This window comes from Sarcophilus harrisii, chromosome 4 (assembly GCF_902635505.1).
Source record: "Sarcophilus harrisii chromosome 4, mSarHar1.11, whole genome shotgun sequence".
Classification (NCBI taxonomy): Eukaryota; Metazoa; Chordata; class Mammalia; order Dasyuromorphia; family Dasyuridae; genus Sarcophilus; species Sarcophilus harrisii.
This window is the reverse complement of record NC_045429.1, coordinates 418,696,784-418,723,659: the sequence shown is the minus strand read 5'-3', so window position 1 is coordinate 418,723,659 and position 26,876 is coordinate 418,696,784. Positions and strand designations below refer to the sequence as shown.

The following is a 26,876-nucleotide window of genomic DNA, read 5'->3' as shown; positions in this document are numbered from 1 at the left end:
GCCCTTAGTCTCAGTGGAGAAATGCAGGAGGCAGGACAGCCACCAGGATGGTGGGAGATGGAATGAATCTCTCTTCTCAGAGAGAGGGCTTGTGGGCTTCCTCCCAGAGTGCTCCCAGTTCTCCTGATCCATCCATACTAAGACTTATAGGGGAAGCAAGTATTTCATACAAATACAATATTTCCAGCATTTCTTCTTATAAGCAAAACCCAGTGGAAACATTTATGTTCAATTTCTAGGAATTGGCTTTTTGGGGAAAGTCTGTTGAAAGTACCTGATCATATTCTTATGCTTCATCTCCAATGTCCATTTCAATATCCATCTCTTCTGTATCAGCAGCTCGTGATAAGATGTCTGCCATAAGTGCCTCTTCCAATTTCTTCCGCACTTGTTGTACTCGTTCTTCCTGTTTTCTAATATCTTCATCTGTAACAATAAAGGCTTTGCAAAGGGGTTGAGATGTATTAAGCCAAACAGCAGGGTTTTTTTCCACAGCAGCAGAGATTTGCCCTGTTATTGGTGCAGAGCTGGTGTGCAAAGCGCTGGCAACAGACAATAAAAGCGTCTCGTCATTATTACCTGGGCCAACCCCTTGAAGACCTTTTGGAAGTTCCATAGATTTTATAATTTGTTCTGTTACATCTGATGCACTAAGTCCTTGTAGCCTCTTCTCCCAGAAAAGCTGATGTGGTTTTTCATTCATTCGTCGAGGATTTGATTTTACTTTATTACTAGGATGGTTCCTGACTTTAGTTACAGGTTGTTTGAAAATAGATGTCGTCAGTCTAATTGGCAGTGCCGTATTCAAGTCTGGTTTATCCTTATTTTGATTGAGAGGATCATTCTGTAGTTTCCGTTTTCTAGGCATCATCTTTCCAGTTCTGAAGTCAAAACTGCTAAGGTCAACAGTATTTCCCAGGTACCTTGCCAACTGAGGCTTGCTTCTGAACTTCTTACCACTAGGACTGGCCCGGCTCTTCTTCCTTAACTCTGGAAGGATCCTTCTCACAAACAGCTCTGGTTCTTCTTATAATTCTTGCCCCACATTGGCTGCCAGAGGCCTATCTTTCTGCCTGGTTCCAAGAGCTCTTGCAGCTTTGTCCTTTGCCTCTGCTTTCTTCAGCCTCCAGCCAGCACCAAGGTGGAAGATGAAATGAATCTCTCTTGTCCCAGAGAGGGGGCTTAAGGGCTTCCTCCCAGAGGGCTCCTCTCCAACCCCAGTCAATGTTCCAAAGTAAGACCCTCAAGTGGCTCACTGAAGCTCTATTTATGTTCCTTCTCTGAGAGTGGGATTGTGGGATATCTCCCAGGGTACTCTCTGGCCTTAAGAGCTTCAAGGGAGGTGTGAATTGGATCTCATACTAAACCTCCCAAACGTGCAAACTCCATTGAGTACTTAAATACTTTAAAGGTGTGAACACAAGCATTGTTTCCATCAGTATTAGCAATTTATCACCTTGTAAGGATTAGCTCTAAGGTGTGAACCAATAAGCACTGTATCAATTCCATTGAGTTAACACCAGGATTCTGACATCTCCCTTGAGTTTTCACCTTGTTTCAAGTTGAGTTGACACTAAGATTCCAACACTCACTGACAGATCCCTGTTAACTTGTCCAGAGTCATGTAGTTAATATCTATGAGAGGAAAGAGTGGAACCCAGGTGTTCCTGACTTCAAGATTAGCTCTCACACCATTACAACCATATTGCCCCTCAAGTATCAGAATTGCTGAAAAACTTTAATCCATATCCAAGTTTGCTGAAGTTGAAAGGGTTTTTTTTTCAATGAATGTTTCTGGTTCAGAATGGACTGAAAAATGTGATTGGGCTAAGTAGGCTAAACTAATCTAACCTAGGTTTTTGGTAGAGATTGGAGACCCCCAGGTTTTCTGCTCATGCAGCATAACTATGGCTTCTGACAATCAAAAACAACTGAATTTGTCTGTCAGCTGATTTACATTTTTTTATTATAGCTTTTTATTTACAAGATATGTCCATGGGTAATTTTGCAGCATTGACAATTGCCAAACCTTTTGTTCCAATTTTTCCCCTCCTTCCCCCCACCCCTTCCCCCAGATGGCAGGTTGACCAATACATGTTAAATATGTTAAAGTATAAATTAAAACAATATATGTATACATGTCCAAACAGTTATTTTGCTGTACAAAAAGAATCGGACTCTGAAATAGTATACAATTAGCCTGTGAAGGAAATCAAAAAATGCAGGCAGACAAAAATAGAGGGATTGGGAATGATATGTAGTGGTTCATAGTCATCTCCCAGAGTTCTTTCGCTGGGTGTAGCTGGTTCAGTTCATTACTGCTTCATTGGAACTGATTTGGTTCATCTCATTGCTAAAGATGGCCACGTCCATCAGAATTGATCCACATATAGTATTGTTGTTGAAGTATATAATGATGTTGTGGTCCTGCTCATATTACTCAGCATCAGTTTATGTAAGTCTCTCCAGGCCTTTCTGAAATCATCCTGTTGGTCATTTCTTACTGAACAATAATATTCCATAATAGTCATATGCCACACTTTATTCAGCCATTCTCCAACTGATGGGCATCCCCTCAATTTCCAGTTTCTGGCCACTACAAAGAAGGCTGCCACAACCATTCGTACACATACAGGTCCCTTTCCCTTCTTTATGATCTCTTTGGGATATAAGCCCAGTAGTAACACTGCTGGATCAAAGGGTAGGCACAGTTTGATAACTTTTTGAGCATAGTTCCAAATTGCTCTCCAGAATGGCTGGATGTGTTCACAGTTCCACCAACAATGTATTAGTGTCCCTGTTTTCCCACACCCCTCCAACATTCCGCATTATCTTTCCCTGTTATTCTAGCCAGTCTGACAGGAGTGTAATGGTATCTCAGAGTTGTCTTAATTTGCATTTCTCTGATTAATAATGACTTGGAGCATCTTTTCATATGGCTAGAAATAGTTTCAATTTCTTCATCTGAGAATTGTCTGTTCATATCCTTTGACCATTTATCAATTGGAGAATGGCTTGATTTCTTATAAATTAAAATCAATTCTCTATATACTTTGGAAATGAGGCCTTTATCAGAACCTTTGACTGTAAAAATGTTTTCCCAGTTTATTGCTACCTTCTAATCTTGTCTGCATTAGTTTTGTTTCTACAAAAACTTTTCAATGTGATATAATCAAAATTTTCTATTTTGTGATCAATAATGATCTCTAGTTCTTCTTTGATCATAAATTCCTTCCTTTTCTACAGGTCTGAGAGGTAAATTATCCTGTGTTCCTCTAATTTGTTTATAATCTCATTCTTTATGCCTAGGTCATGAACCTATTTTGACCTTATCTTGGTGTATGGTGTTAAGTGTGGGTCAATGCCTAGTTTCTGCCATACTAATTTCCAATTTTCCCAGCAATTTTTGTCAAACAGTGAGTTCTTATCCCAAAAGCTGGGGTGTTTGGGTTTGTCAAACACTAGATTATTAAACTTATTGACTGTTTTGTCCTTTGAACCTAATCAATTCCACTGATCAACTAGTCAATTCCTTAGCCAATACCAAATGGTTTTGGCAACCTCTGCTTTATAATATAATTTTAGATCTGGTACAGCTAGGCCACCTTCATTTGATTTTTTTTTCTTTAATTCCCTTGAAATTCTTGACCTTTTGTTTTTCCATATGAACTTTGTTGCTATTTTTTCTAGGTCATTAAAATAGGTTTGGGGGAGTCTGCTTGGTATAGCGCTAAACAAAAAGATTAGTTTAGGTAGTATTGTCATCTTTATTATATTTGCTCGCCCTATCCAAGAGCATTTAATATTTTTCCAATTGGTTAGATCAGACTTAATTTGTGTGGAAAGTGTTTTGTAGTTTTGCTCATATAGTTTCTGATTTTCCCTTGGCAAATAGATTCCTAAATATTTTATACTATCGGTAGTTACTTTAAATGGAATTTCTCTTTGTAACTCTTAACTGTTGGATTTTGTTAGTGGTATATAAGAATGCTGATGATTTATGTGGGTTTATTTTGTATCCTGCAGCTTTGCTAAAGGTGTGGATTATTTCTAATAGCTTTTTAGTAGAATCTCTGGGGTTCTCTAAGTATACCATCATATGCTAAACTCTGGGAATAAAAATACAATTAGAAAGAAAAACATTTCCTGTTCTTAAGTAGATAACATCCTAATAGGGAAATACAGTATACAATACATAAAAAGCAAGTGAAAATTAGGATTGGGGATGAAGTTGCCTAGCACAGGAATATAGTTGAGGAAGTCCTATCAATATAAAACAGCAACATAGCCTGGAGAGGAATAAATAATTGATAGACTTGGGATCTGTTTCTTAAAATGGAAGTTCTGGGAGGAATCAGCCATTTGGAGGAAGAGGCTGCAAGGATAGGATGAACTGTATAGAGAGCTGGATCTTGAGTCAGAAAGACTGATCATCATGAGTTCACATCTGGCCTCAGACACTAACAAGTTGTGTTACTCTAGGGAAGTCATTTAGCCCTGTTTATCTCAGTTACCTTATGTGTAAAATGAACTGGAGAGGAAATAGCAAAGCACTCCAGTGTGAGAAGTGGATTGGGGGATTTGGGGGGAAATGAACTTCCAAGGTAAAGAGACATATGACATAATAGAAAAAATTCTGAGGAGATGAGTTAGCAGTGTATACTGGAAAGGAATGAGGAGCAATATTCCCAGAAGGTAATAATAATAAACCAAACTTCTTGGGATTCCATCTGTGAGTTTCAAGAACAGGAAAATTAAATGGCCACCAAGAGGATTTGCTTATGTATTTATTCCCTAAACGTGGAAAACTCCCCTCACACATCTCTGCTATTGAAATATTCCTCTTCAACATCTAGCTCAAATGTTATATCATTTATGAAGCCATCATCATATCATAGAAGGAAATGATCTTTTCTTCTGTCATCTCAAAATTTCACTTTATTTGTTTTTCTCTCATACATTTATCTTGTTCTTTTAAAAAATTACATCTTTACATGTCTTTATTTTTCCCATTAGATTGCAGTCTTCATTAATGACTCATTTATTAAATTCAGTTAAGGGACAAAATTGTCTTGGAGAAAGAGAGTATAAATCAAGTTTAAAAGCATGAAAAGGTAGAGTTCATTATTAAGAATAATTAAGTTCAGAGGGCCTAGGTATACCTTGTAAATTAAAAAGTTCTTAGCATCATTCCAAAGATGGGAGGGGCATCAATATACCAGATGTAGTAAAAGGTGTTGTGAAAAGAACAGAAGGAATAGAAAGACTTCTTTTTTAATTAAATTTCTTCATAGACAACATTCTTTGTGTATATGAGAGTGGTCTTGTCAGTCAACTAGTGTTGATTAAGCTCTTTCCCTTTGCAGCTAGGTAGTAAAGTGCATAGAGTGCTGGGTCTGGAGTCAGAAAGACTGATTATCATGAGTTCAGATTTGGCTTGAGAGACTTAGAAGTTGTGCTACCCTAGGCAAGTCATTTAACCCTCTTTATCTCAGTTACCTCATCTGTAAAATGAACTGGATAGGAAATGGCAAAACACTAGTATCTTTGCCAAGATGACTGAACTTGACTGAACTGAACATGACTGAAATGAATGAACAACAAATACTATTTGCCAGGTATTGTGCTAAGTATCTAGCATAGAAAGAGAGGCAAAACAGTAACTGACCTCAAAGAAAATACATTCTAATAGTAGAGGCAATATATAAACAACTAAGTACATAGAAGATATACAGAGAATAATTGGAAGGTAATCTGAGAGGAATGCATTAGATGCTAAAAGACCAAATCCTTGGTCTTTCAAGAAGGCAAGATGTAAATTCAGTTTTGAAGAAAGTTATATAAACAAAGAGATAGTGGTAAAGGATCAGAGCATTCTAGTTCAAAGGCTTGAAATGGGAATGGGAAGGGAGGAGAAGGGAGTAAGTATCTATTAAATACCTTTTATGTGCTACACAAGGTGATAAATACTTTGCAAATGTCAGATTTGATGAGAAGAATGCCATGTTCAAAAACTCCAAATAGGCCAATGCTGCAAAATCACAGAAAGTGGGAGAGAGAATATTGGTTCTTGATATTAGAGGTCAAATTTTTGGTTTACTTCTAGTCTTTTATTTATGAAAGCTTGAAAATTTTTTTATTTCACTAAATTACCAGTTTTTTCTTGATATATTACACTTAATTTTGCTAAGTAAATGATTCTTTGTTATATTCCTAGTTCCACTGCCTTCCAGAATATTATGTTTCATGACTTCCAATCTTTTATTGAAAGATGTCTTTAGTTGGATGGGTTACACTAATGTTCCCCAAACTGGCTGATTTCCACTGTTGAGGGATGAACTATTTTGGGAGAGGTCTCCTATTCAAATAGATTATAAAAGGGAGCTGGTACACTTGTTCAGAATTTTTCCCCCTTTATTTTTCTTTAATCTAGCTTTCTACTGCCCTTTGTTGAATTTCGTTTGTATTGCATTATTATTCAAAAAGAATACTGTTAATATTTCTGTCTTTTTACATTAGATTTTGAAGGTTTTATGCCCTATTACATGGTTTATTTTATGTATGTGCTATGTGCTGCCAAGAAAAAGGTATGTTTCTTTTTCTCCCGTTTAGTTTTCTCCAAAAGTCTGTCATAGCTGAATTTTCTAATATTCTATTTACCTCTCAAATTTCTTTTGTGTTTATTTTTTGGTTTGATTTATCAAGTTTTGATAAAATAGTTGAGGTCTCCCACTAGATTAATTTTGTTATTTGTTTCTTCCTATAACCTACTTAGCTTCTCCTTTGAGAATGTGGATGCTATACCACTTGATACATATATGTTTACTACTAATATTACTTCATTGTCCGGAGTGCCTTTTACAAGATGTAGTTTTCTTATCTCTTCTAATTGGGTCTATTTTTTGCTTTTACTTTGTCTGAGATTAGGACTGCTGCTACTACTATTACTATTACTGCTACTATTACTTCTTCTTCTTCTTCCTCTTCTTCCTCCTCCTCCTCCTCCTTCTTCTTCATTTTAGCTGAGCATAAAAAATTCTGCCCCCAATCCCTTACCTTTCCTTTGTGTGTGTCTCTTTGCTTCAAGTATGTTTCTTGTGAACAACATATTGTAGGATTCTGCATTTTGATCCACTCTGCTATCCACTTCCATTTTATGGAAGAGTTCATCCCATTCACGTTCATAGTTTATTTACTCACTGTGTATTTCCCTCCATCCTATTCTTTCTCCTGTTTGTTCTCTCTCTACTTTCCTCCTTACCGTTTCCTCCTTATCAGTGTTTTGCTTTTGAATAACACCTCCCCTGATCTGCCCTTCCTTCTAACAATTCCCTCCCCTTTTACTTAATTTGCTCCTCTCCCATTTTCCTATTTGATAAGATAGATTCCTATATTCAACTGTTTGCATATATTGTTTCCTATTTGAACCAATAATAATGAGATTAGGATTCAAGCAATGCTTATTACCCATCCTTTCATCTTCTCCTCCACAGTAATAGGTTTTTTGTATCTCTTTATGTGAATAATTTACATCATTCTATTTCTTTCTTCCTTCTGTATCCAGTGTACTTCTCTTCTTCATTCTTTAATTTTTTGTTTCATTTCCTCAAATTCACCTTATATCCATATCTTCTGTCTATGTATTTTCCTTCTATATATACTATTAGTGATAAAATTTTTAAGAATTACAAGTATCATCTTCCCACATAAGAATATAAACAGTTTAGCTCTATTGAATTCCTTGTGTTTTCTTTTCCTTTTAACCTGCTTCTATTGATTCTTGATATTAGAGGTCAAACTTGTGGTTTACTTCTGGTCTTTTCCTATGAAAGCTTGAAATCCTTTTATTTCACTGAATGACAATTTAACCCAGTGTATTATATTTAATTTTGATGAGTAAATAATGCTTGGTTGTATTCCTCCTAGCTCCTCTGCCTTCCAGAACATCATGTTCCATGACTTCTAATATTTTTTTTATTAAAGCTCTTCATTTTCAAAACATATGCATAGATAATTTTCAGCATTCATCCTTGAAAAACATGTGTTCCAAATATGTTTCCTCCCTTCCCCTATGCCCTCTCCTAGATGGCAAGTAATCCAATATATATTAAACATGTGCAATTCTTCTGTACATATTTCTACAATTACCATGCTGCACAAGAAAAATCAGATCAAAAAGAAAAAAAATGTAAAGAAAACAATAAAAGAAAGTGAAAGTATGATATTGTGATCCCCACTCAGTCCCCACAATCCTCTTTCTGGATGCAGATGTCTCTCTTCATCACAAGTCCATTGGAACTGGCCTGAATCACCTCACTGTTGAAAAGAGCCACATCTGTCAGAATTGATCATCATATAATCTTGCTGTTGCTATGTACAATGTTCTCTTGGTTCTATTCAATTCACTAAGCATCAGTTTATGTAAGTCTCTCCAGGCCTCTTTGAAATCATCCTACTAATCATTTTTCATAGAATAATAATATTTCATAACATTCATATGCCATAACTTTTTCAGCCATTCTCCAAATGATGGGCATCCACTCAGTTTCCAGTTCCTTGCCACTACAAAAAGAGCTGCTACAAACATTTTACACATGTGAGTCCTTTTCCCTTTTTATGATTTCTTGGGATACAGACCAGTAGAGACACTGCTGGATCAAAGGGTATGCAGTTTGATAGCCCTTTAAGCATAATTCTATAATTGCTCTCCAGAATGGTTGAATCAGTTCACAATTCCACTAACAATGTATTAGTGTCCTGATTTCTAATCTTTTAATGTTATAGCTGCCAAATCCTGTGAATCTATAATATTTTAATTGTTTCTGGCCACTTGTATTTTTTCCTTGACCTGGTAGTTCTGAAATTTGGCTATAATGTTCCTTGAAGTTGTTTTTTTTTTTTTTTTTGGGGGGGGGGCAATCTCTCTTAAAATGATCAGTAGATTCTTTTCGTGCCAATTTTGACTTCTGATTCCAGCACAACAGAGCAGTTTTCCTTGAAACTTCTTGAAAGATGGTGTTCACATCTTTCTTTTGATCATGTCTCTCAGGTAGTCCAGGGATCCAAATATTGTCTCTCCAAGGTCTATCTTCCAGGTTAGTTGTTTTTCCCATGAGGAATTTCAAATTTTCTTCCTTTTTTCATTATTTTTGAATTTGTTTGATTATTTCTTGATGTCTCATAGAGTCAATTAGCGTTCACTTGCCCAGTTCTAACTTTTAAAGTGCTGTTTTCCTCAATTAGTTTTTGTCCTTTCTTTTCCATTTGGTCAATTCTACTTCTTAAGCAGTTTTCCAAGATATTAACTCTTTTTTTCAAAATCTTCTTGCATTACACTCATTTCTTTCCCCAATTTTTCTTCTATCTCTCTTCTGTGATTTTTAAGATTTTTTTTATCTCATGAATTTTTTCTGGATTTGAGATCACTTTCCATTTTTCTTCAGAGTTTTCATATTGTTGTCCTCTTCTGAGTTTGTGTCCTGTTCTTCCCTGTCATCATAATAACTTTCTTTGGTCTAATTCTTTTTATTGTTATTGTTGTGTTTTTTGTTTTGTTTTGTTTTGCTAATTTGGGGTATCTTTTTCCTTTCTTTTAAATTTGAGTTCTGCTCTCAGGGTTAAAGGAGTACTTTCTCAGGCTTCTTGAGCCAGTGGCTATAGGCTTTGGCTGTTTATCTGTTGCTGTGCTGATGTTGTCCTAAGGCCACAAAGCATCCTCCTATCAGGTACTACACCTCTGGTGTAGGCTGAGGGCCGTTTGGCCTCTGGTGTGTACTAAGGCCTGGTGAGGTGTTTCTGCATTTCTGGGAGCTTCACTGAAGCACTTAGAGTTCTGACCCCTGGAAGGTTCCTATTTGCCCAGGGCATCCCTGAAGCATATAGTTGTTCCTGGAGCTGGAGTATATCAGCTATCTCTGGCTATGGTAAGGCAAATTGGGGATGGGGGAGGTGTCCTGGTGTTGACATTCACTGGCTCCACCACACTGGGGCTAAGGATTTCTTGCTACTTTACTGAGGCAGAGCCTGCTATTGGCTTTCTGGGAAACTAATCTGTCTTGGATTGTCAATCTACCCTCCCCCACCCACCCACCTTCCCAGCTCCCGTTTACTCAAGTGAGATGGACTCCTCCTGCAGATCTTCCAAGTTATTTCATCTTCTTTCTAGCTCTACTGTTTCTGGATCTGTCTTGTAGTGCTATTTTATGGTTGTCCAAAGGTGAATATGGGAGAGTTACAATGATTCACTGCTTACTTTACCATCTTGGTTCCTGGAAGTCTCTATTTCCCTTTAATTTTTCTGCAAAAGGATGTTGGCAGTGTAGGTGCAGTTAAATCCAGAAGGAGGATTTTTTTCTGTTAATGTCTGTTTTTAGACAGAGAAATATGTGCCTGTCCATGTTATCCAAAAGGAGAGTTTCTGAGCAATGTCACGACAACATGACAAAATATGACAACTATCAACTCCTGAATTTCTTAGTTTCCAAAATTCCCAAGTTTAAGAGTTCCAAAATTCCAATCTAGAGTGAGAAGGGGAATTTCCTGGGTCATGCATGTTGTTTAGCAAAACAGGATTATGCATATGAAGAAATATTGATAAGTGACTATAGCCATAATATGGAGAAAACAGGGACTTATCTTTTGAATGAGTTATTTGGATCTTGTAGGTCTGATGGGAAAGGAGGTTGTATATCTAGAAACTTATATTTCTGTTCTTCAAGACTAAACCTTCAGAAAGTTTTTGGTGTGGGTGAAAGTGAGACTTATGGAAATGTTAAGAGTTGCCCATCTAGCAGTCCCTATTTTATTTGTCTTTGGAGGGGAATGCAAATAATATTATATCCTCCTATATAAAGGATTTGAGGCCTCTGTGAAACATGGGACCCAGTGGACTGAGGGAGAATTGTATTTATAGTTTATAGACTAATGTGAGTCCTTTATGTGCTTTGTGGCATTCTTACGGGGTATTGAGAATCCTTTTTATGTGTTTTTGCATGTTTTGTGATGTGAATTAAAGACTGTCTTATCTATTGTTGTCTTGAGTGTTTCTCTGGGATCAGGTAAACACTTTTACCTACATCCATGATGATAAACATGGACTATATTCAGAAACTTTTCACTATAAACTTTAAGATATAAGCATGGACTATATTCAGAAACTTTTCACTATAAACTTTAAGATAGGACAGAATGAATAAAGGAGAGAGCAGAAGGTAATGTGTACATCCTGCTACAGAACTGAAACTGTGTAAAACCAGAGCTCAGGACATAGCTATCTCCCTCCATGCTTTCCTGATGCTAGACCCATAAGGACTGGCGTGTTTACTTTTGTATTTCTCCTAGCATCTGGGATAGTCATATATTACAAACAACAGGCTTTTAATAAATGTTTATTGAATTGAATTGGTGAATATTATTGATATGGGTCAGCAGAGCACTTGCTTGTGGTTGTCCTTTGTAGTAGTTCTTACTGATTTGCACTGATCCATCAACATTTTATTGTCTTGTTTTGTGATCACTAATCACTGGCATTTACAGAGTGAATGACTAGAGTCAAGGGATGCAGACTGTAGTGAACCATAGAGGGCTCAAGTCCATTAACCATGTTCTGAATAACTAGGAGCACTAAACAACTACCCTAACCAGCCTCAGAGGGAGGCATTGTGTTCCATGTCAACTCTATTATTGAACTTGAAATCCTGAAGATGGCAGCGAGGAGAAAAAAAATAGGTTTCCTTCCTTCTGGTTAGCTCAGAAAAAACCCAACAGCAAAAAACCCAATGGCAATCCAGTGGCAAAATATAGCCCTAACTTTATCATTTGCCTTCAAAAACTAAAATGACTAACAGAGATAATGAGCATTTTATTCTTTCTAATAAGAGCTGTAGGATTGATTAGTTTCAAACTGTTAACAGATATTCTTACAGCTAATGAGGCAATATTGAAAAATGCTGGAATTTTTTTCCTGCAGAAGCTTAAATCCTCTCAAGAAAGTCAAGAGAAACAAAAAGACCTGGGATAAACTTTCTGGTGCGAACTCTTCTAAGCATTAATTTTTGTTCCTTAAAAAGTTCTTATTTATATAGTAGTTTATTTTCAACGGGCAGACAATAAACAGATAATTTTTGTTAAAATGTTCATTGGGGTTTCATGTATGTGTTTGAATCTTGGGGGGAGGTGGTGATGGAGAAGGAAGCTTCTGCCATTTTAATTCCTTTGTTAATGTCTTTATGAATGCAATTAACACTTCATTCACGCTTCTTTGTTTCTAGATCCCATTAGGATGTGGTTTATGCCAGTTCTCTCTCCCAGGAGACAAGCAGCCTCACACAACATTTCACTCAGCTGTGTGGCTGAGCACTGACAAACTCAATTTGCGGGAGGCAAGAGTGAGTTGACACCATGCTGTGCCAGTTGCCCTGATGGGAACAAATGACTCATTTCATTCCAAGCAAGAACTCACCTATCTTTGGGAAGTGTGTTTGCACACAAGTGTACTAGAGACACAAAGAAGAAAGAAGAAAGTCTCAGTTGGCATTCATAATTGCTTACATTTCTATCTGCTTTGTGCTCAACAAAGCACTTTCTTTACAAACCACTCTTTGAAGTAGGTAGCACCAAGGATAGTACCTGGGAGGGTAGGTTTTTCTTTAAATAAAATAATTCCCTATAACCTGAGTTAATGCTGACTATATGTATTCATAATTAAAGAAATTCCTAGAATTGCACTGTTATTTGACTCACAGTGGCACAAAAGTTATAATTCTATGTTTATCTCATGGATTTGGTGTGAAAATCAAATGAAATTGTGAATAAGAAAGTCTCTTATAGACCTTAAAGAGTCATATAAAGGTCATTGTCATCATCATTATCATTGTCATCATTAGAGTCAACATCCTCTGTTGAACTTTAATACAGATTATTACCATGATCTTCATAATTGTGATCTCTTTTCATAATTATCCAATATTTATTGAGCATCTACTTCAGGTAGATCACTGTGATATGCTCCACAGATAGGAGTATAAAATATAGTTCCTTGTTTCAAAGGAACTGTGATTTTAACTGGAAATACAGGAAAACATGTGAAATGAAAAATAATAATGCCAGTGTATATGCTATATGTACCTGTATATACCAGAGCCATATGTATCTGGATGGATACCCGTAAAGTCCTTGTTAGGAAAAACCCAGCTATTTAAATCAGAATAATAAAGTTAAGAAGGCTTGCTGGCTTGACCTAGTTCTTTTTTTCTTCTATCTAGGTTTATTTGCATGCCAAACAGAGCAGTATGGGATGTGAGAGGAGCCTTATCACTCTAGCTTTCACATACCTTGTTGTATGGAGTCTCTAAGGTGAGTTTGAGGATGCAGATTGATCATCATGAGCTTAAAAAGAATTAAAAGAGGATTGATTTGAGCCATAAGTCAAAATGACACCAGGAAAAAAACAACCAAAAGAATAACCTGTGATTCTTATGGTTTTTCATAATTGCTTGAATGAATATAGCAGTTCTTTGCCCTTGATTAAAACTAAAAGTTTTAGATTTCTTTTGCTAGGGAGAAATTTACTACCTGACATAGTACAGCACACATATCAGATAACATTGAAGAAACTGAGGACCAGTTGAGGGTAGCTAAGAGGAGCTCAGTGACAGTGAGACCAACAGAGAAGCCCAGTGGAGAAGAAAGACATCCAAGAGGTGATGGAGAGTCAAGACATAATACCCAAAAAACAGAGATGTCCCAATAGATAATAACATCATGATCTCACCAGAGATCATTGGTGGCTCTATAACATCAAAGATATAAGATGACCAGACCCCATCTATGGACCAAATGTGAGTTTTCTATCTGTGGGTCTCCTGGGTACATATTATATATTTGCCCTCTACAAAGTATTTTGACCGTATGTGTTTCTGACTTGTGCAATCCCCTGGTTGTTAATTCTCCACATTTGTACTCCATGCACGTTCCCTAGTCGTGTACTTTTACTATGTGTGTATAAACTTCATTATTAATGTAATAACGTGAGAAAATGTAACTCATGTGTGCATGAGAAAAGGTCTCTTCTTGTTGTTTAATCTTTTACCCTTCAGTTAAATATCTTTTGCTTTGAATCAACATGTCTTTTAGTTAATTGGTAAAATTTAACATACTGGTATGACTCATGACATCATTTCACATAAGTTCTGGGCCATAGAGTGGAGTGACTTTCTGGGTGCACACATATGTAGAAGGTTTTGAATGATGCACATTTTAGAGGAAATCGTATTTTTGGAATTTACAACTACTCAATGGGAGTTGAAACCTGGGAGAAAACTTGGAGGAGATGGAATTTAAGCTGGATTCAAGCTCTCTCTAAAATTAGCAATGATTCTTAGTCATCAGATCCAATGGTCTTTTTTCTATTTTCAGTCTTTGACTTCTCTGTAACCTTTGACATTGTTCATCATTCTTTCTTCCTTGATACTCTCTTCTCTGAGTTTTCAGGCCCCCACTCCCTCTTGATTTTTCTCCTATCCAGTCACTCTTCAGTGTTTTTGGATTCTCTTCCAGATGTTACTCTCTAACTTCATTTGGTAATCTTATTATCAATCTTGGGTTTAATTACCTTATCTGCTGCTGATGATTCTCAAACTGACCTATCCTGCCCTACCCTCTTTGTTAGCCTCCAACCTTATATTTCCAGCTGCCTTTGAGACACCTTAAATTCAATGTGCAGCAGATATCTTAAACTAAATATGTTTAAAATGAAACTCAGTTCCCCCTAAATATTTCCATTCTCCTATCTTCCCTATTACTGTACACAGCAATATCATCCTGCCAGTCACTAAAGCCATTCTCTATTTCTTACTATCTTTCAAGCACCGCCCCCTCCTATATCCAATCTGTCACCAAAGCCTGTTGATTTTACAATTGCAAAATCTCTCCAATCCACCCATCTCTCTTTTGACACTGCTACCCCTTTCATGTAGGTTACTATCCCTTATACTGCCTTAAGTGTCCCTCCAATGCCAATCCATCCTCTTTTCATCCACAAAGGGATTTTTCTAAAATACTGGCCCAACCATGTCACTATCCCACCTGTGCCCCCACTTGAAGCAAATGAACAAAGAAAGAAAAAACACAAAGAAGCAAATCTCCATGGACTAACCATGGCCACCTGGATCAAATACAAAATATTAATTTTTGGCATTCAAAGCCCTTTATAACCAATCCCTCTCCTATGTTTCCATTTTTCTTATCCTTTACTCTTCCCCCATGGACTCCTTGACCCAGCCACACTGACCTTCTTGCAACTGTTCCTTAAACAGGACATTCCATCTCTCAGTTCTGGACATTTTCTCTATCCTTCATGTCTGGAATGTTCAATTCTACTTATTGGCTTCTTTGGCATCCTTTAAGTCCCAACTAAAATCCCATCTTTTATAAGAAGACTTTTTCAATTCTTCTTAATTGTAATGCTTGCCTTCTGTTAATCATTTTTATTTATCCCATATTTATCTGTTTTAATATATACATATATATGCATATATATTTGTTTATTGTCTCCCACATTTACTTTGTGAACTCTTTAAGGGCAGGGATGGGCTTTTGTGTCTTTTTGTATCCCCATTTGCTTTTAACTATATCTGGCACAACATAGGGGCTTAATAAATATTGATCAACTGATAACAAGTAATGAGAGACAGGAAGACCATGGTGAGGTTGGAGAGAAAATGTGAGCAAAGGGACAGAGCCAAGAAGAAAAACAAAGGTGCAATGTAAATGACCACTTGCTTTTTCTTTCTTTTAAAGGCTCACCCTGACTTGATGGCTTTATTTCTATTTCAAATATCAGTATATTCATGCAACAGGAAAGACCCTGTGGATGGATAGATCTGACTCTATAAAGCTATTGTAAAGAAGGAGATGAAGGCTGTTTGGGGGACACAGACAAAGAGAATAGGGGACATATTGCCTATTTACTTTCTATAATGTCAAGATTTTCTTCAAGTGATACTAAATGTTATTAATTGAATTAATGCTGGCTTGTGTGTATCCCAATTTAAACTTTGGCTTCCAGTGATGGAGGAGAAAAAGGTAGATGTTTCACTAGAATACCATCTCTGTCTGTCTGTCTCTGTCTCTGTGTCAGTCTCTCTCTATCTCTGTCTCTGTCTCTCTATTTCTGTCTTTGACTCTTTCATACATACAGAGACACACTCACACAACCACAAGCAAATGAGGGAAAACAGCCTCATTACCTTAAGGCATCTGCGTCTCATATTAAATTTGTTTGAATAGAGAAGTGTATTGGATTTATATTTTTAATACTGTTAAATACCGTGATTCCATGGCTACATTTTATGTTTTGCTGTGGATCTCCAAATATCCATGACCTCTTTTTCATTAATTATACATCCTCATTATGAAGGTCTTTCTAGTGCCCCTTGCAACTACATCTTGGCTGTCAACTCCATTATATTCCATTATAATATGGCATGACTGAATGCTCAGTTCAGATTGGTCAAGCACTCTATGTTAATATACTATAGAGTAAACAGTCACGCACCAGCACTTTTTTTTGCATTAAAAAGGGTCATTTTGTTTACATTTTTAGCTATATGATGACTTCTTATTATGAAAAATTTCATCTTCTGTATGGAAAATTATTCCAGGCCCAAGAACTATAATTAATATTACAGTTTAAATGAATTAGAATACATTATGGATTTTTTTTAAAAAAAGACTATTTTCCCCGTGAAGTAAATACTTGCCTCTAATTACTTTCAGAACTATTTCTGTGATTGTTCAGGAATAGAAATAGTCATTAGAGTTATTAAGTTAATGTTAGTCAAACAATAAAAGGACGAAAAGGAGATTCTGCAATTCCTTTTTAAACACACACACACACACACACACACACACACACTTACAACATCTTTACCTTTGTCCTTGTGAATTTTGTGTGTAAAAAAAGTCAATTTGTATTTCCTGGCCCCAAGCTACTAGGTAACTGTGTCAAACATGCCCGTAGTCCATGTTTTGCTGCATTTGAGAGATGTAAATGTGTAAATATCAGGGAGGAGGTTTTATTTTTTTCTCCTCTCAGGAATGGTCTGACAGCCCCAGGCTAGAGAATGTGTCTCTCCAAACTACTCTGTCACCCTGGTAACCATGGAGACCATGACGATCGATTAGATGCCATCTGATCTCAACCTCATAAAAAAAAAAAAAAAAAAAAAAAAAAACAGGCAGCAGATGGCAACCAGGCCACTAGACCTGTCTCAAGAGAGAATAAGAGGAAGAGCAAGAAACAAGGAAGAAAGGGAGGGAGGGAAGAGAGGACAGAAGGAGGAACAGGAGAGGAAAGTAGCTCAGGAGAGAAGAAAAAAAGAAAGGAGAGAATAGAGTGGAAGGGAAAGGAATCATTTATCACACAAAGAGACACAAACACACACAACCAGAGGTTAGGGAATAGAGAAATAAGGATTGTAGACTGAAAGGGAGTCAGTGAAATAAATGAAACCTAAGGTGATTGTGAAAGAGATCTCTAGAGTGATCATTGTGGTGACAAGAAGAAAGCCTAGCGCAGCAAAGGAAAGCAAGATGTTCCTGTCTCACTGCCCATGTCTGTAATGCTCAAACAGTTATGCAGAAGTCCATGAGACAAGGAAATCATGCTTTTCTTGAAGAAGTGGGGATGAGGCAGGCTGTATATCTGTGGGCAGCAATCTGAATCCAGATGCTTTCACAATCATGAGATATCTGGAAAATAGTTTGAAGACCTGGTTCCAAGTGATCTTATTTTTTTTTGGGGGGGGGGAGAGAAGGTACAGATTGGGAGTCTGGATAAGGTTTTCCTTAGGCATAAATCTGTCACTACATCTCCAGGAGTATCCCAATCAGTGCTTTCAAGGTAAGAGAATGTTGACTAACAGCTTTCAAGCATGTAAGTAAGGGAGTAGAATGGAGGAGTTGGAAGGTAGATGGGTAGGGAGAGAAACAATGGTGATGGAGACAATTCCTATTAAGTCTGTAAAAGCCAAAGCCATTGCTAAGATAGTTATGGGAATAATGTATTCTTGGAATACCTTTTCAAGGAATGAATGGTGAAATATAATCTGCATCAGTGGAGAGAGTTTCTATATTGAAAGTTCCTGAATCTGATGAAACCATAAATTCCACCTTCTTCATGAAAAAAATGACAAAACCACCTTTTGCTAATTAAGTGCTTAATTCAGTTGTTACAATACAGATGAAGGAGTGTAAATACCAATGATGTCCTCTAGAGTTTGATGCTCTGGGAAAGGCCTTTGATTGCCCCATACTTGTTATGTCAGTCACAGTGATAGATGGTAGCCTGGGAAGACAAGGTAAATAATAGAGATTCAGATACAATATGATAGAGATATGAGAAAAGTTGACATATATAACTAATTACAAAGAAAATTATAATATGATAACTGAATAGGAGTGTAAAGAGATGGTATATAAGAGCTTATTATTTTATCATTCCTTTTAGAAATTGGTTACCTTATAATTCTTTACCTTTCAAGTCAGTCCAAATGCCTGAGGATTTTTTTTTTCCTGTTAGGACCCTCATATATACAGACTGATAGGAAGTAGGAACAATTCAGATATGATAAAGCTCCACCTATGCAAATGTCAGATTTTTTTGTATTTCAACAACCCCTAACCTACCTATTTGCCCAGAAGAAAATGAAAATGGAGGACTTTGAGAAACAATTCATGACATAAAGATGAGAAATGAGAAATAAAGTCAATAGCAGGAAGGAAAAAAATAGAAGCATAAAAACAAGAAGAAAGAATAAGAAAACCACAGTAGTCTGGGATTACTTAGTGTAAAGGCTGATAGCCCTACGTGTATGATAAATATCATTGTTTTGTACTATAATTTTAAAATAATTTTTATAAATATGGTCCTGAATCCTTAAGGAAAGTTCAAACTATGCTTCATAGCAGCCTAAGTAAGAAGACATTTGTATAATATAGAAATTTTTCTATCTAAATTGGTTGAGATTAAAAGATGTAAATTCAGTTATCTATATCCTCTAGGTGGAGCTATTGAGACTATGAACTAGCTAATGTTCTAACATCTGTCCTCTTCAGTGGAGTTTCTCCCACCCATCATTACCCTCTATGCTTAGCAAACTCCCACCACCTGTTACTCTCCCAGTTCTTATAATACCTAATTACTAACTGCCTAAGAGTGAACCATCACTTGCCATTTTCTTATTCCTCTCTTCCTCAAACTTCCCATGTTCTGCTCCTATTCTGTCCGCCCCTTCTATTTTGTTAGAATTCCTACTCCAGAGTTGACAAATCTCCCTTCATTTTAGACCTCTTTCTTTCATTAGTCTCCCATTTTATGTCACTCACAGAGATCTGTATTACCTTAAAAAGCACTGGATCCTTGGCAGTCTCCTTCAGCACTGACTGTAGTTTCTTTCCTTCCTTCATAGCATTACTCCTATAGAGCATCTTTCTCTCTCTGGTTAATTTTTTAGTAGGTAGAATTAATGGTTGGGGGGAGAGGAAACATAGATCAAACTTAGTTAGACCTGTTAAAGACCTTTAAAGGCCAAGGTCTCTCTTCCACTGCATCCAGGGCCATCCTAATCTATATCTTGTCACTGGACCCAGGTGGTTCTGAAGCAGAAAGTAAGTTTAGTGACTATATAGCTCTCCCTCAACTAAATACAATCCAATTGCATGTCATAGCATCACCTCCCTGATGTCATGGTGAACAAAGGACAAACAAGCCACAACAATAACCACTTCTAGAGAGAGAGAGTAGAAATATTCCTTGCCTTTTCCAGACCTTCCCATTACTGACAACATTCATCAACTTTTCTATCTTTAAAATTCTTATCAAAATCCATCTCTTGGCCCCAGGACATTCTCCCTCCTTTCTTAAGAAAGTTTGGATACTGTCTTTCCCTCCTCCCTGTGCCTATGGGATGTGCATGTTGATGCTCCCTTAGAGACTTTACCTTCCAGTTTCTCAATCTTCACAAATCCCATGACCTTCTTCTCCATTCTACCTCAGTATGCACGATCATATGCCAGAGCTGGTCATTACTCAGAGACATCATTCTGTGACTGAATTTTATATTTCTTGATCGTATCAGAACCTTATATTATTGTATTATTTCTTCATTACTTATCCCTTCTAAATTTATATTTAATTTTCACCCTGACCTCCAATCCCTCCATATCTCAGTCTTATACTCAGACCATTATCTCTATTTTGACTTCATTTTACTTTTTTCCTTGACTCTATAGCTAAACTATTCAAATCTACACTGTTTACCATTCTCAGGCTCCTTGACCACTTGTTATATTGCTGTTTATTTAACTGCAACCTTGGATTACTCATACCATATACTTTCTTCATTACTCTTCACTGGCTGTTGAATAGAATTGTAGAAAGTTTGAAATGACTGAATACAAATATATGTTATCTAACCTTGACTGGGCTTTCACTGAAGTAAAGTAAAATAAATCCCTATGCTGATCCTCATAGAGGATGTGTCAAATATACTCTTTTCTCCTCAAACTCTTACTTCTTTTAATCCTCCCATCTTTTAAGGTGAGACTCTAACTTTATAAATTACTAAGAATATAGAAGCCATTCCCGAAGGGGTCCCCTCTTTCCCCTTTTCCTTATCTCAAAACTCTTTGACATTTTATCCCACACTTTATTTTTTGTCAGCATTCTCTAAAACTGAGATGGCTACTTCCCCACTCTCTCTTTTTCTCCACCATATTCCCTCAAATCATTCTCTCTCTCCCTCTTCCCCTCTTCCTTTCTCCTTCCTTCTTTCCCTCCCTCCCCATCTCTCTCTCTGTCTCTCTCTCTCTCTCTCTCTCTCTCTCTCTCTCTCTCTCTCTGTATGTGTGTGTGTCTGTCTCTGTCTCTCCCCTCTCTCTCTCCCTTCTCTCTCTCCTTTTTCATTTTTGTGCAGTCTGCATATAATCTGAGCTAATCAGTTAACTGAAACGGCTCTCTTCAAAATTACCAATGATCTCAATTGCCAAATTTAATAAGTCTATTCCAAGTCTTTATTCTTTTTGACTTCTCTGGAGTTTTTGAACTACTGATAACTTTTTCCCTCTTGATTGCTCTCTCTTCTTGGATTTCATTATTCTCTTCTTTTTCCTTTTGCCTCTCTGATTACTCCTTCTCCATCTTCTTTGTTGACTTATTATCTGCAACAACCCCCCAACTAAGACTTGATCCAGAGATCTCTTTTCTTGATATATTCTTTCAAGTAACAACTTCATTAATTCCCATTATTTTTATGTAGATGATTTGCAGATCTATATATTCATCCCATGTAACCTACTCATTGCATATTCCAAACTGATCATCCCACAAAAATCTCAAACTTAACATATCTAAAACAGAATTCCTTTTCTTCCTTAAAACTTTAATTCTCTTATGAAATTCCTCTTTTTTTGGTCAAGGTGCCATGATTTTTTTCACCCTCCCAAGTTTCATGTCCTTGATATTATCATCTATTTCTCACACATCCAACTAGTTGCCACATCTCTTTACTTCCACCTTCACAATATCTTTCCCAAAGATATCTCCTTCTTACTATTCACAGTTTCCATCTTACTTCAGATCTTCATCACTTCCTGCCTGGACTATTGAAATAAATATCTTAAGAATTACAATAATCTCTGCATCAAGTTCAGTCCTTCTTCTTTCTAAACTGATTTTTTTAAAGTTCAAATTTGACTTTGACTCAGTAAATTCCAGTGGTTCCCTATTGCCTCTAGAATAAAATATACATTCTTCTGTTTTATTTTTAAAGCCCTTCACAACATAACCCAAACCTGTTTTGTTTTGTTCTGTTTTTACTAATTATACATTATTTTCCTTTTCCTTGCTGTGAGCTCTAACATATGGCTCACCATTTTTGGTGTCTTAAATACATTCCTTGCTCACCTCCTTGTCTCAAAATTCCTGACTTCCTTCAAGATTCATCTCAAGCATCACCTTCTTTATGAAATCTTTCCTGAATCACCTCCCCCAACTGTTTCTGTTTTCCTCTGCTAAACTACCTTTTATTCATTTTGTATTTATTCTGTTTATAGATACACATGTATATGCATAAAATCATAAATCTTTTCTCATCCAATAAAGAGTAAACTCCTTGAGAACAATGATTCCTTCCTTTTTGTCCTTCTGCCCCACTGCCTAGCCTAGTGTCTGACACATAACAGGTTCATGGCAAGTGTTTGTAATTGAATGAACTACTTGCTGTAGATTAGATCTAGTTAGTCCTAAACATTTCTTTCAGTTAAGTCATATAGCTTCTTTAGGACAGAAGCTATTGTATTAGTTTAGAAACAATGTCCAAACTCAAACACAAGCTTAAGTACTGATGTGATACCATGACCTTGGAAGTAGCATGTGTTTAAAAAATGCTTATTTATTAGTTGATGTATAGACAATTCTACCAATGTTTTTGGATAAAACCTAATTTTCAGGATAGTTGAGAGGCACAAAAAAGGCTTATTTGGGGGAGTGTTATTCTATATTATTCTATATTGACTTGAGTTAATTTAAAATTTTTCCTTTTTAGAGTAAAGCCTCAGGTGGTTCCTAGTAATCAGCTTTGCTGTTCTTGTTTCTTCACAATCTTCCTATACCAAGAAAAGGCTTAGAGCAGAGTAAAGCTAACAAAGTAATTTAATTCTATGCAAATGCCTCACTCTACCTTTCTCCCCAGGGCATAGTGAAAGCCTAGTGTTCTAAAAAACATTTTTACAAAACCCTTCCTAGAGATAAAGAAAAATAGTGCTATTAACACATAAGAGATTCTGTTAAAATATCTGGTAGGGATGGGGGAGAGTGGTGGAGAATCATGGAAGTAGTCATTTTAAATATTTTTTCCCTATATGTTTTTGAGGATCATATGTGAGAAACTTGGAAAAATTTTGAAACTTTTATCTCTCCAAAACAATAATGCCCTTCAACAGTCAATCAATTAAGATTATATCTACATTTATTTATTTAAGCTTTAAACTTCACTTAAAAATGAACTTGGAAAAGGTTTAAATTCTGTTGTTCTCCATTACCCCAGAATCAAAGAGATCAATTTAATTTATCTTTACAAATTATTTTGTGCATATTTTAAACATTTTCTACAAAATAACTTCTAAAACAAATTAATAAGGTCAGGAAGAAAATGTCAACAGACATAATTTGCTAATCCTTGAGGACCTCAAAGATAATTTCTCTATCCCTAATTCCTGATACTTAGGTGCTTTATAAATACTTGATAATTAACCAGCTATATTGTTGTTGTTCAGTCATTTCAATCCTGTCCCACTTTTGGTGACCCCATTTGGGATATTCTTGGTAGAGATGCTGGAGTAGTTTGCCATTTCCTTCTCCAGTTCATTTTACAAATAAGGAAACTGAGGCAAACAAAGTTGAATGATTTACCCAGAATTACACTGCTAGTGTCTGAGGCTAGATTGAATTCAAGTCTTCCTATTTCAAATGCAGAGCTCTCTCCTTTGGGCTATTTAGCTGCCCCTAGGGAGACAATAAACACAAACATATGTAAATTATAACTAGGAAACAAAAAAGCACTAGAATTAAGAGGGGCTGGAAAAGTTTTTTTTTTTTTTTAATAAGAAATGAGATTTTAATTGGGAGTTAAAAGAAGCTGGGAAACCTGTGAGCAGAGATGAGGAGGGAGAATATTCCAGGAATAGGGGACAGACGGAGAAAATGCTATTTTGAGTATCTTTGCACCCCTAGTTCCTAGCTCAGCAACCCTACACATGAGAATAGCTGAATGAATATTTAAGTTTGTTTGGATTTCAGAAGTCACCTAGTTCAAATCATGCTTGTACCACAATCTTCTCCATATCTTCTTCCTCACCCATATTTGGATAGTTCCAAGTTTTCCCTGATGCAGCTAGGTCCCAATTAGTACAATAATGAATCCTGTTAAGTGATAACATTATTTGAATTTGCACTACATATTTCCATTGGGCTTCAATCAATTAATACATTTTACATAATTATAGCATCAAATACCAGGAATTTGAATACTCATGCTACAGAATTCATTATTTACAGGATTCATTATTTGTACTAATCAGAACGTAACTGTATGTATCACAGGAAGTGTTTTGGTCTTCTTTTCTTAATTATATTCCTGTGTATTCTCCAATAAAGGTAGGAAGGAAGTCTCAGTTTATTTTTCCTCAGGTGAGATTCTGTAGGCTAAGACTTATCATAGGCCTTCAACTTTGCAATGATCCATCAACCTGTGAATACCCCAAATTCCTGAAAATAGTATTGAGACTATAAGGTGACTCTCCCTGTTCTCCAGTAAACAGAGACTAACCCTCTTCTAGCTAAGTAACCATAATCTCTGATTCTGGGTCAGGTCCAGTGGCCTCATGTTGAAGAAAAAGAAGTTGCTATTCTCTAGATCCAGTGTTTCTAAAGACAATACATTGTACAGCAGTCTCCAAATAGGTTCAATTCTGTACACTAATTGAGGGGACCAAATGATTAGAAAGAGTCAAATACCATTGAATAGCAACAGCAACATTAAATTATAAACTTCTTCAAGGCAGAGATTGTCTTTTGTCTTCTTGTATCCCTAATACTTAGCATAGTATCTGCCTGACACATAGTAGGAGCTTCATGAATGTTTAGTCACTGATTGACTAGACCAAGTTATATCTGAACTCCACCACAGATCTCCAAGTGATCACCTAGCTTTTGTTTGATACTTCATTTGGGGGAAAAGTTATTACTTCCTAAGACAACCTAATCTCTTTTGGAGATGTTTATTTTACTTTAGAAACTTCTAATCCTTTCTACAAATCTTTGACAATATTGACTTTACTTGAATTCCCCCCAATGGAAAGAAATTTACTGCATGAAGTAGTCCATTCCATTACTATCCAGCTCTAATTATTAGAAAGTTCTCCCTTAGACTGATTTAAAATCTACTTCTGTTTACCTCATGGAGTTCACAGATTAAGTAAAGCTAATCCCCTTTCTACATGACTGTTCTTCAAATTTCTGAAGATAAATAACATGTTCCTTCCAAGTTGTTCTCTTCTTTAAACTAATCAGGCTCAATTCTTTTTCCTTAAAATTTAAAAACTTTGGAACTTGGCAAATACCAAATAAAAGGAGAATTTCTATATACAGAAAAAGGAGATTGTCTATGAAATTGCAAAGTGTAGAGTCAAGTTAAAAGTGCCTATGATAAGCATAGGAGACACAGAGAAAGGCAAAAAACATTCCATGATCTCAAAGAGCTCACAGTCTAATGTAAGAGGTAACATACAATGACCACTATGTACAGAAGCGGTAAACACATGAATTGGAGACAATCAGGAGAAGGAACGGGTGTGGAAAATGCTTCTTGTGGAATGTGGGAATTAGAGTGTGTTATATACAAGTAGCTGCCTGTATGTATATAGCCATGTGGGATGTCTAAATAGAGAGAGAAGACTTGAAGAAAAGCATGTTTTGTATTATTATGTATAACTTTCTACTCTTTTAAAATAGGTAAAATTACTAACCCATAAGAAATTATGAAGGAGAAGGTTTCAGAGAAAACAGGGAAAACTGAACTGAAGACATGAATTGAATTACTTATGGTGGAATGAGTAGAACTAGGAGAACAATTTATACAATAACAATACTAGGGAGATAACAGTTTTGAAGGGTTTAAGAATTCTGTTCTTTTCAATGACTAAACTCATTTCTAGATGACCATGATGAAGTATGTTACTCACCTCTCAGAAGAGAGAGGATGGACTCAAGATTCAAAATAAAACATACATTTTCCAACTCAGCCATTGTGAAAATTTACTTTGCTTGATTATATAAGTGTGTTACAAGAATTTTGCTTTTCTTTTTTCCAGTATTCCGTTATATTCATATATCTTCATTTGTTTAGCCATTCCCAAAATGATGGAGTTATTTTAATTTCCAATTCTTTGCTATTAGCTATTATATTTTTGTACCTTTTTTTTCTTTTTTGCTTTAGCAATTTGGTTCTATTAAGTGTTGCTTACAAGATTTGTTTTTGATGCCGTTCAACATTATTACTCTACTCCTTTCATTTTACTCCAGTTTTCCAGTATCACTTTTAAAACATGATATTTATAATGAGAGAATACTTGAATAATAACTGATGCTTTGAAGTTTGAAAAGTGATTTATGCACCTGATCTTATTTGAAACTCACAAATTTATGCAATCAGTAATAAAAGTATTGCCATCCACATTTTGCAGACAAGAAAGTTGGCTCAAAGATAAGACAATACGTGAACTACAACCATTTTTCACTTACATCAAGTGCATTGTGATGTGACACTGATGACTTTTGGCCAAGGTTGCTCCTGAATGGAGATAGGTAGACCAGCTCTCAAAAATCTAACCTAGTAAAAATCCCCAAATAGCACCCAATCAAATAATGATCAAGAAATTCAATGAGAAACTATGGTAATTTTAATATTTCTACCCAAAACTTTATAAAAAATCAGCCAGAATCCCAAAGCCCATCAGAAAAGCCAGTGCCAGTTCAGGCAAATAAGAATGGTGTCTCTTAGCCTGACATTAGACAGATTAGAGTTATCTGTAGGTTACTGTGGGCGATATAGCTAAGGGCTTCTATCAGAAAGTATCAGGATGGTCAGATACCCAAAATACAGACTTTAGAATAACTGGGAACTGTAACAGAGCTACTCCCAAACCAGGAAATCTGAGTTTACAATTACTCTGTCCTGGGAAACCATTGAGGATCCTAAAGCTTTAAAGCTCAGTGATTCCCTACAAGCATTCTTAGTGTAGAATACTCTGGGAGGTGA

The 26,876-nt window shown here is 36.2% G+C and overlaps 1 pseudogene; it reads right to left on the bottom strand.

The window, feature by feature from the left end:
* Nucleotides 1-255: 255 nt before the first annotated feature.
* LOC100931065 overlaps nucleotides 256-26,876 on the bottom strand; it is an 81,032-nt pseudogene continuing 54,411 nt past the window's right edge.